Genomic DNA, 10,731 nt, shown 5'->3' on the forward strand with positions numbered 1-10,731 from the left:
ATAGGTCAGACCGTCTGTGAACTTGTAACCTGGGAGAATAGAAGAGCAGACACACGCCAGATAATTCCTCTAAAACGTACTGGAGCCCCTACAGCCAGTCTGCCCTTCATTGTCGAAGGTGCCCACGGAAAAATGACAACTAATTAATATGAACAAGTGACCTGTTATATTGAATCAATATCTCAAATAAATAAAAGTGATATGATTCAAAAATTATCCCATTTCGGTAATGTGTACGAACCTCATCAAAACAGTGAAAATGCAAACGACGTCTGGACGAGAACTCCTCCGTCTTGATCTTGTTCTGCCTTCTGTGAGAGCCTACAGTTAATGTGCCCCAGGGTCACTTCACCATTCTTCATACCAGAATACTGAACATAGGGCCACAGGCTTCATGGCACTGAGCTTCATGGGTAAACTGATTCAGAAAAGAAAATCAAAACGAATTCCAGAGATGTGCAGTCTTATCAAAATGAAAAACGTTTAGCGTTCCGGCAGGTGACCTACAATATAACAAATATTCCCGTGCTTTTTCAAACGAGAGCAGAGTCCAAATCTAGCTGCAATGGGTTTTGCTAAGTTTTATGACTTTGTGCAATCTTCGATTCTCTGCATCCTTTTTCTCATTACTCAGGTAAAAAAGGAACAATTGTAAGGAAAAAAAGAAGAGCGTGCGGTAGACAGCGGACCCTGAGTAGAAGACAACCATTACTGTTCTAATGGCGTACTGTGGGGGCTCCAGCATGATGTCATCTTCACAGGACCAACAGAGTCCTTGGCTTAGCATTTTAGGATACTTGGACCAGAGATACAAAATAATGAATAACATAGGCCTAGGAATAAGCCCTTCTGCTGGCAACATAGTAAAGATCTGATTTGTTCCCATTCCTCGAGGGACCATCAACCCCTGATTATCTGAGGACTTGGAAGAGCAAATTCTCTGTTCAGCCAACACTAGTTAAGGGATGCCACTAGGAACCCACATCTGGAGCAGTCCTTTGTGGGAAAGTATACAAAAGACTACAATGGCATTTACATGACACTGTTGATGGTTGAGACAGCACTACAACATCCAATTAGATTTCAGAGGAAGCATACATCAACCGGATCCCAGACATAGACTAACTCCAAACCATTGATGTATGTTTTCCTACTACTGTGCTTTCTACTCTTTCATTTTTTTTCCATTTTCTGAGCCTCTTTCCTGCATCTCCTTTTTCTGTGAGAACATGATTTGTACCCAGCACCCCACCTTATCATGCAGGCTGATTACTCATTGAACGCACCACCTCTAAATCAGTGCATACCCAGGAAGACCTAGTATACTAGAGTCCAATATCGTCACCCCAGCACCCAAGAATCCTCTTGTGTTTTCTTTCTTTACAACTTGCATGGTTTTCACGGGTTATTACTGTCAATGGACAGATGGGTTGTTGCCAGCTTTCGGTTATCATAAATAAAACTGCTACAGACACACATGTGTGGGTGTGTGTTGTTTAGTTTCTCTGTGATAAACTTCTGAGCAATTCTAGAACAACTGCGAGCTGTGTGTTTACTTTTGCATGAAGCTGGCAAAGTCTTTTCTGTAGCAACTATATGTGCTCCTGCAGTTTCATTAGCGAGGTGTGAGTTATGCATATTATGTTGCACTATGGCCCCACCCATGAGGGAGGCATTTTTCTCTACATCATAGCCAGCATTGGTCATTGTTGTTACTTTTTCATTTTAGTCGTCCAAATAGACTTCTAGGGTGTGGCTGTCTCACTGAAGTATGAACTAGTGTGTCTCTTTGTCTTCTGTATATTAATGTCTATCTATGTCTTTTACCCATTTTCAAATTGTGTGTGTGTTATATGCATGCATGTGTGTGTGTGTGTATGTGTGTGTGTGTTATATGCATGTGTGTGCATGTGTACCTGCCTGTGTGGAGACAGAAGTTGGCACTAAGTGCCTTTCTTTATGGATTGCCACCTTAGATCTTGAGACAGAATCTCTCAGCAGCCCAGCATTTCAGCTGAATGACTGGCCAACAATACTTAGTGGTCCTCCTATCTCCAACTCACCAGCTCTGGGATTACAGGGTATGCCACCAAGCCCAGCATTTACATGAGTGCACGGAATCCAACTCAGATCCTCACACTTGCTGTGCAAGCCCGTTCTATATTAAACTGTATATCTCCAGTCCTTTAAGTTCTTTATGTTCTCTCTGCCAGTCTCCAAACAAATATAACAGCTTGAAAATATTGTCTCCTTGGCTGTGTTATCTCTTTATCCTCTTAGCAAACACTTTCTCAAGGCAAAGGTTTTAACTTAGTGCTGTGCTGTTTATGAGCATTTCTTTTTCTGATTCTACTCTGGGTGTCAAACTCAAGAAGCCTACAATAAAATTCACCACACTAGAACCAAGGTGACCGACTCAACTGGGTTTTCCATGACTTACCAGACTTTAGCACTGAAAATCCTTCATTCTGGAAAATCCCTCAGACCTAGACACACGAGGACAGTTGGCCATCCCAACAACAGCAAAGGATTTTTTCCTGCCTTACAGCAAAGCAAGCCCAGACTAACGGTAAAGGGGATGGTGCCATTTAGATGGTTCTATGATTTAGAACCAGGAGGCAATGTCCCCGTGAGTATGATAGAGCACGCTCTGAGTATATGAGGATGCTGTGACACGTGTCAGGACAGGCACACATGGTAACTTTGTCATTCCCTCCCTCATTACATAGACATGGTGCTCTGGAAAGGCAAGCTTCTAGGGGAAGAGAATTTCACTGGCATGTTCATCCCACCACTCTGAGAGCTCTGGAGTCTGCACAGAGGCAGCTTTTCTCAGAGTTCCCATCCACATCAACTTTACTCCTTGGGGGCATAGGTCCTCAATGCTGGCTCTACACCACACTCTGCAAGCAGCTCCTCGAGAATGTTAATGAGTAGGACTTATCCAAATTGTCAAAATTTGATTCTCTGGGAGGGAGAAGGGTGTAATGGGTGTTTCTGATGTGTTGATCGGGAATCTGCGTGTGAACACTGAAGGTCCTGTTCCCTAATTGGTTCTTGATCAATCAATAAAGATGCTAATGGCCAATGGCTGGGCAAAACAGGCAAGACTTCCAGGTTTCCACACAGAAGGAGAGGAGATATAGGAGGGGAAAGGATATTTACCATGCTTCAGAGAGAGAGAGAGCCACCAGCCAGTTAGATCTTGGGTGGGGTGGCCATTGGCAGCTTCACTGACAGCCTGGGGTAGCAGGTAGGTGATTAGAAATGAAACTAAGGGGGTTGGGGATTTAGCTCAGTGGTAGAGCGCTTGCCTAGCAAGCGCAAGGCCCTGGGTTCGGTCCCCAGTTCCGAAAAAAAGAAAAAAGAAAAAAGAAAAAAAAAGAAATGAAACTAAGTTGATGGGGCAGAATCAGAGGTGCTGAACTAGTTCTAAAGGTAACTGTGCAACTAAGCTGAGGGCAGATTTAGAGGTATTGATCTGGGAGTGAGGGTAAGGGCATATTAGCCATGGGAGGCTTAGAAGTGTTCAGCTATTGAGCTAAAAGCATATTTAAAATAACCTAGTGTGTGTGTGTGTGTGTGTGTGTGTGTGTGTGTGTGTGTGTGTGTGTGTGTTTCATCAGCAGATCCAAGGGAACCTGTGCAGAGGCTAGTAGTGCCCAGAGCTTAGAGCAGGGTAGTAGAAACTCCAGGCTACAAAAGGATCCCAGGCATTTGTTACTGTTTTTGAATGTCCTCAGAGGATTCCAGCAATCGGTAGCAACATTGTATCCCACTGTTCCAGACTCTGAGACAGAAACTGTTGGAGGGTAAGAATGAGCTCTACCTGCTACCCTAAACTCATAAAACCTAGCACACGGGTCACTTATGTAAGACCAGATTATGTAATATATATGCCTAAATATTATATATACAATAATATATGTTATTATATACATATGATTACATGTTTATTTGTATGTACATATATAAAGCAATTTTTAATGAGTGAATAGGGGCTGATAAGATGGCTGTTAGTAAAGTGCTGGATGTGCAAACATCAGAAACTGAGTTTGATCCACAACACTCATGTAAAAAATAAAAAATAAATAAATAAAAAAGACCTAAGTGTAAGGCTGTAATCCCAGGGGAAGTAAAGACAAAGGAATCACAGAGCTCACTAACCAGCCAATCTAGATGAAATGGTTCCATGACAGAGTCTGTCTCAAAATAATAAGGTGAAAAGCCATTGAGAAAGATACCTGATGTCTACCTATGGCCTCCACTCAGACTCACACACACACACACACACACACACACACACACACACACACACGTGCACAATGTACATATACATATATAAAATAATACATATATAAAATGAATGAATAAAAAAGAAAAGATCCCCTAACCCATTGCCACTCGACACCTGCAGCAAGCAGGAGAGCTGGTTCCAAGAGCAGGAGAGCTGGCCCTGCCCCTCACAAGCTGCAGCACTCAGGAGAGTGGGAACTACACCTCACCAGGGCAGCATAGTAGAGCTGGCCCTGGTTACAAGGGTTTCAGATGAACCAGCCTTGAGGGCATGAAAGCAGGAAAGCTGACCCAGCTTCTTGCCTGGGCAGCACAATAGAGCTATCCTTGCTGGTGTGGGCAAGAATGAGCCAGCCCCGAGGGCATGGGAATGGGAGAGCTGGCTCTGCCCTATAGGTTGATGTCATTATGAAGGTGAGGGCTGGCACAAGTTAGATCAAGGCCATGATTGGACAGTAAAAGAATAAGGCAGGGACAAAGTTTTTGAAGGGAGGGAGAGAAGGAGAAGGAAAGAAAATCAAAATGGAGACTGAGAAGGATAACCCAGTTCCGGGTGGTCCTGAATTGCCAAGGTAGCTAGGATGGATTTCTGTAGACAAATTTATCTTATCTAGGTAGGCAGTCTATATCCTTATCAATTGGTTGTAAGTTTATTGTGTGAATGCATTGTACATTGAGTATTTAACATATAAATCTGGTTGTTGGATTACAGTTTGTTGAGTCTTAATATTACCAGGTAGCTGGGACCAGAGTTACAGGCTGGCCAGAGCTGGCCAGGGTGACTAGCAATGGAAGCAGAGAGACTGCTGGAGCCAGAAGGTAGCTAGGCTAACATGGTGTGGTGCCTCGCTGAAGCCAGCCACCGTTGGGATAAAGTAAGGTTAGTTCTATATAGCCCCATGGTTTCAGAAATAACACTAGGGAGCAAATGCCTGGGTCCTAGAGTACCAGGGGCCCAGAGTGGAGTGGTGACACGTAGAACTGGTCGTGTCACTTTTTTAATTATACTGCAACACTGCCCCATGCCAGCTTAGCTCTGGGTGAGCTAGCCCAGGCAGTGCTGGACAGCTTACCCTGGTGGTGTGGGTGTAGGAAATCTGGCATGCTGACCAGCTCAGCTACAACCCAGGCCCAGATCAACGGCTTTGGGTTGCCCCAACCCAACATCTACCCCATGATGAAGGGCTGAGGCAAGTGAAGGGGCTGGTCCTGTAGATTTAAAGCTGCAAGATCTCCATGACACAGACAACAACAGGATCCAGAGGAGTCCCCCAGAAGATCCAGTAATGATAGTGTAGCAGAAGCCAGTGGCCTCAAACCAAACCAATGACTCATTGCAATGAACATTTGCACGAAACAATGTGTGGGCAAAAGGGTGTACTGTGACACACTACAGCTCCCACAATGATATTTTTTTTTCTTTGAGGGAGCACAATTTACAAGGGCCAAGGGTAGGTACAAAGGGACTTGGCTGCATGATTTGAAACTCACAAAGAACCAATAAAAAGTTAAATTTAAAAAGAAAAAAGAACAAAGAGGGGAGGGGCAATGATTGGGACGAAATATGATTTACTTTGTCTCTTTTGCTTGAAATTAAGGAATCCAAGCAAGTGCAAGACAAATCGTAAGATAAACTAAACTGTCCAAACCCTTTCTAATCTTCCCTAAAACTCTTAGAATTCAGAAACTGATAGTAAGTTGTCTCAGGGGGCATTTTCACTTCATCCTTTTAGAGAACTGTACCTCATCTTCAGGCAAACTAGAACCTAGAGCTCCTGACGACAGTGGCCTGAAGAGGAAGCTTGGTAGATGTGTGGGGTTTCCAGGCCTCACTCCAGACCAGATGACTCGAAATGTGCACCAAGATCGCTATGTCATCCATTTGGTCATTAAAGTTTAAAAAGCAGTGTCCAGCCCAATGGCCAAGAAGTCGTGTTTAAGAGAGCCTCTCTAAGTGTGAGAAGCTAAGAGACCCTTACAATGAAAGAAGGGTTAGGAGAAGAACCAACCACACAGAGAGGCCAAACCTGGAGCTTCTCAGTGCTCTCTAAGCCCCCAAGGCATCTTCAGATCTAAATTGATACAGGAGCACAAACCCACACAGATAGGCATCACAGAACTACGTCAGTTCTTATCCCTGAGGGACTGGCTGGGTAGCCTGGCCAAGGACCCGAACAGGATCCAGGCGCTCTCTGAATTAGTCGCCATCTGAAGCAAGCTCTCTAAGTTTGCTCCCGGGAGGCATTGTGGGTGGGTCTCATCACTCCTACCCTCACGTGGCCAGATTTCTGTGATTCCCACGTGACGTGGACCGTGCTGGGCCATCCCCTCTCAGCACTAACGTCCTTTAAAAACCTGGGCTTGCCTCTCGGGTTCAATTCATACATTGGCATCCTCACTTACATTTCCAACTAGCCGCGGTTTCTTTCTAAAGGCAACTCTCCCTGAAACAGATGAAAAGGGAAGACTGCGCTCCTCTTTTATTCATCAGAACTTACACCGACAAGGAAACGATTCTTTGCAGTTGTCTCATTTCTGGTGCTGCTGATGTATCCTTTCCTGCAGAGATTCTTGTCAGCAGCTGAGAGCAGCCGTGGGGCAAGAAGAGAAAACCCAACAAATTCTGCCCTGATCCCGGCACTGCCCTCCACCTTCACCTGGTACAACTGCAACCACATCCAAGCCTCCGAGCGAGCGGATCACATCAGCTGGAAACAACGCAACACTTTGCCCTTGGTGAAACCGCTTGGACTCTTTTCTGTTTTATAGCAACAAACACATCCACAAAAGAAAAAAAAAATTTTTTTTTTTTGTTTACTTGCCTTGGCCACAGCTCTGGGCAGTTTTTGCAACCTGCATCAGGAGATTGATTAATGTGAATGTTTTAGGCTGTGGTCGTTGTTTGTGTATAAACTTTTGTTAAAACAAGTACGGCAGAAGAAATGACCTTTATGTAGACACCTATTAAGGCACTAAAAGGCTTGGCTACATTCATCTGAGACTCTACACATAACGAGGAGGACAATAAGGGGATCAGCAGCTGCAGGGGTTGAATTGAATTCTTCAACAATAGAAAAGTTTTTCAGACCCAAATACCAGCAATCAAAGAGAATTTTTGCAGATAATCCGAGAAAAAGAAAATAAGAGAGGGGGAGTTGGGGGGGAAGCTAGGCAACTTTGTACCGGTTAGCATAAGGTTGCCATCTGAAACATGTCAGCTTAGGGGCAAGTCCCTACCTCCATTCTTTTGCCCAACTGCAGTATTCAAAACTGTTTCCCCCAAATAATCCCAGATGGCATGCCACAAAATTTCAATTCATTTTAAAAGCTTTCTTTGCAGTTATTATGTGGTTGAAAGTACGAAAGCGGCTTGCCACTCTCATGGCACTATTTGCATTGGCTATTATCCGCTAAAATCCCCCTTTAAACAGCTACATTGTCAGCCCATAGGCCTCATTTAGAACTACAAAAAGGCCCAGATTAATTCGATCAAAGAAAGAGCCAAGTACAAAATGCACTTTTCAAACTGTATCAGAGTAGGTTCGCTTTACGGATCGCTTCGGGGCAAGAACCGCGGGGGAGAAAAAAAGAACTGCAAGAAAGGTTGGTTACGAAGTGAAATAACTCGGTTTGGCTCCCTAGCTGATTTATCTGAACATCTCGAGGCGAAATCTCCAATTAAAAATTCTTCCAGAGATGTATTTGAATATAAATGCGGAAACAGACACCCACAAATTGCAGCATCGCATGCGCGCCACGGGCTTTCAGCCACCATTCCTCTACGGCAGACTGAAGGCTTGCGGTGTGATCCGGTTGGTAAAAGGCGGTTCTGGGACCCCATATACTGCACTAAAACTAAGTCTTTTGCACAGATTTAAAAAACAAAATCCAGCTGATTTTATGCACCCCATCCCAGAGGAAATGTTTAATGTCACTCCCAGAAAAGAAAGTGAAGGAAAAACAAAGAAGAAAAAGAAAGGAAGGGGGTGGGGGGAAAGGTCTGACAACATTTCTTTCCACAGAACAAAACACATTCAAAATGCAGGTGGAATTCCGGGATTATCCGCAGGCGGCCGAGGCTGTCTGCTAGCCTCGGGGTTTGTTGGTTTTAGTCTCACCTGGGGGTCTGGAGGTGGGGAGCACGCTGCGACGAGACCAGAGAGTTTGGGGCTCTTAGGAACTCTGCGTTAGTTTCCCAGGCAGGGTTAGCCGCGTGGTCCCGCTGGAGAAGGCGCGGGCTCCCGGGACTCTTCGCCCAGAGCTGTCCCCTCAGCCGCTGCTTTTGTACGCGCAGAACATTTTATAGACGAGTGAATGGCTGCACAAAGGTAGGCCGCGCGCGGCAAGATGTGCAGTTTGCCTCTTCAGAGACCCAGCAGGGCTGGAGCAGGAAAACACCGGCAGCTGCAGCAAATAGGAGTGATCCGCAGCAGCGCGCAGCCAGCGACGGTTTTGGTCAGTTGTTAGGGCTGAGTCTTTTGCTGCCGGAGACCTGGGCGGTCTGCTGTTCAAAGCCACCCAGGAAACAAAAGACCATCATGCAACTCTAATGACATGAAACATGAGGTTTAGAAAAATCATGCTCCCCAAAGGGTTCCAACCATAATCCAGTGGTCCTCTAGAGTCTTAATCACATGCTTATCTAGGAAGCTGGAAGATTTAATAAATTACTCAAATTGCATGTATCACTACACCCTACAACCAAATCCTCATAATGGTTCTGAGAAGTCCCTAGGACAGCGTTCTATATGGGTCGCGACCCCTTTTGGTGGCTGAGTGGTCCTTTGACAGGGGTCGCCTAAGACCTTCGGAAAACATAGAAATTTACATTACAATTCATAATAGTGGCAAAACTACAATTATGAAATAGCATCGAAAATTAAAGTTAGGGTCACCACAACACGAGTCACTGTACTAAATGATCTCGGCATTAGGAACGCTGAGAACCACTACCCTAGAGAAACCAAACAAAACTTGGAAGAGCTGCCCTACCTCCCATCGCTGAAAGCAGAAAGACAGGGAAGGAAGTAGACCGTGGGTCCAGCATGGTGACACAGACCTGTAATCTCACCAATGGGGAGGCAGACACAGGAGGATCACTAAAAGTTTGAGGCCAGCCTTTTCTACACAGTAACTTCCAGTACAACCTAGGTTATATAGTGAGTCTGGAAAAACTAAAAACATTAAGAGGGGGGAATTGGATTTGGAGCAATGGAGACAGGGGACTAGACCAATGGCTCCTTGGTTAAGACCACTGGCTGCTCTTCCAGAAGGGCTGGAGTCAATTCCTAGCACCCATATTGCAGCATCTGTAACTGCACTCCCAGGGGAGCCGATACCCTCTTCTGTGGTCTCAAGGGCACTCCAACAGTGCACAGATATAACATGGGGGCAAAACATACAAACCACGGAAAATAGCAAAAAACTATTTAAAAGAAGTGGGAGCGGGAGGATCAAGACCAGCTACTGCTAATTAGAGGCTAGCCTGGACTACATGAGACCCTGTCGAAAGGAAGGAAGAAACAAAGTAGAAAGAATCAAGCTGTTGATCTGCCTGGTGGTTCTCAGCAGTTCATGAGGCAGAAGCAGGCCGATCTCTATGAGTTTGCACTCAACTCGCTCTACATGGTGAAATGCAAGCCAGCAGGGCTACATGGTGAGACCCTGCTTGCTAAAGATATCAGGAAAGACAACCATATTTGTTGATTCATTCATTTCTCAGAGAAAACATACCAGAAGATGCTTATTTCTAATGAATTTCCATGTCTGGAGTGAAAATATTCTCTGTGACTTTTATGTAGCTCTCACTGGTGCCCTAATGAGATGGTTTGTATATGCTTGGCCTAGGAGGTGGTACTATCTGGAGGTGTGGCCTTGTTGGAGTAGGTGTGTCACTGTGGGCATGGACTTAAGACCCTTGCCCCAGCTGCCTTCAAGTGAGTCTTCCACCAGCAATCTTCAGATGAAGATGTAGAACGCTCAGCTCCTCCTGCACCATGCCTGCCTAGATGCTGCCCTGCTCCTGCCTTGATGATAATGGACTGAACCTCTGAACCTGTAAGCCAGCCCCAATTAAAAGTTGTCCTTTATAAGACTTGTCTTGGTCATGGTGTCTGTTCTCAGCAGTAAAACCCTAACTAAGATAACTAGCTAAAAAAATACCATGACTCCCTTTCATGCTATGTATTTGCATGATAACGAGTCAAGAATAGTTTAAATTAGGTAGGAGGATCAAAATGTCTGTCAGCTGTTCCTGACCACCTCCTCAGGGTGCAGGGATTCATAGAGATGTCAGTGGGACTTGCTAAGACACTGTTCAAGGCAAAGTCAAATGAATCTATGTCTCGGTGTATAAGTGCGTGTTTAGCCTCACATGGGACTTAAAGGTCTGTGTTCTGCTACCTAGAACACTAGTAGTTGCTGTGCTACTCAGGT

General features: G+C 44.9%; 1 long non-coding RNA gene across 1 annotated transcript; it reads left to right on the plus strand.

The window, feature by feature from the left end:
• Positions 1 to 7,118: 7,118 nt before the first annotated feature.
• Positions 7,119 to 10,390, plus strand: LOC147994776 (uncharacterized). Its single transcript, XR_015685968.1, has 2 exons — positions 7,119 to 8,108; positions 10,144 to 10,390. It is a non-coding gene; the product is annotated as an uncharacterized LOC147994776 (long non-coding RNA).
• The last annotated feature ends 341 nt before the right edge of the window (positions 10,391 to 10,731 follow it).

Source organism: Rattus norvegicus, chromosome 4, assembly GCF_021556685.1.
Source record: "Rattus norvegicus strain SHRSP/BbbUtx chromosome 4, alternate assembly SHRSP_T2T, whole genome shotgun sequence".
Lineage (NCBI taxonomy): Eukaryota > Metazoa > Chordata > Mammalia > Rodentia > Muridae > Rattus > Rattus norvegicus.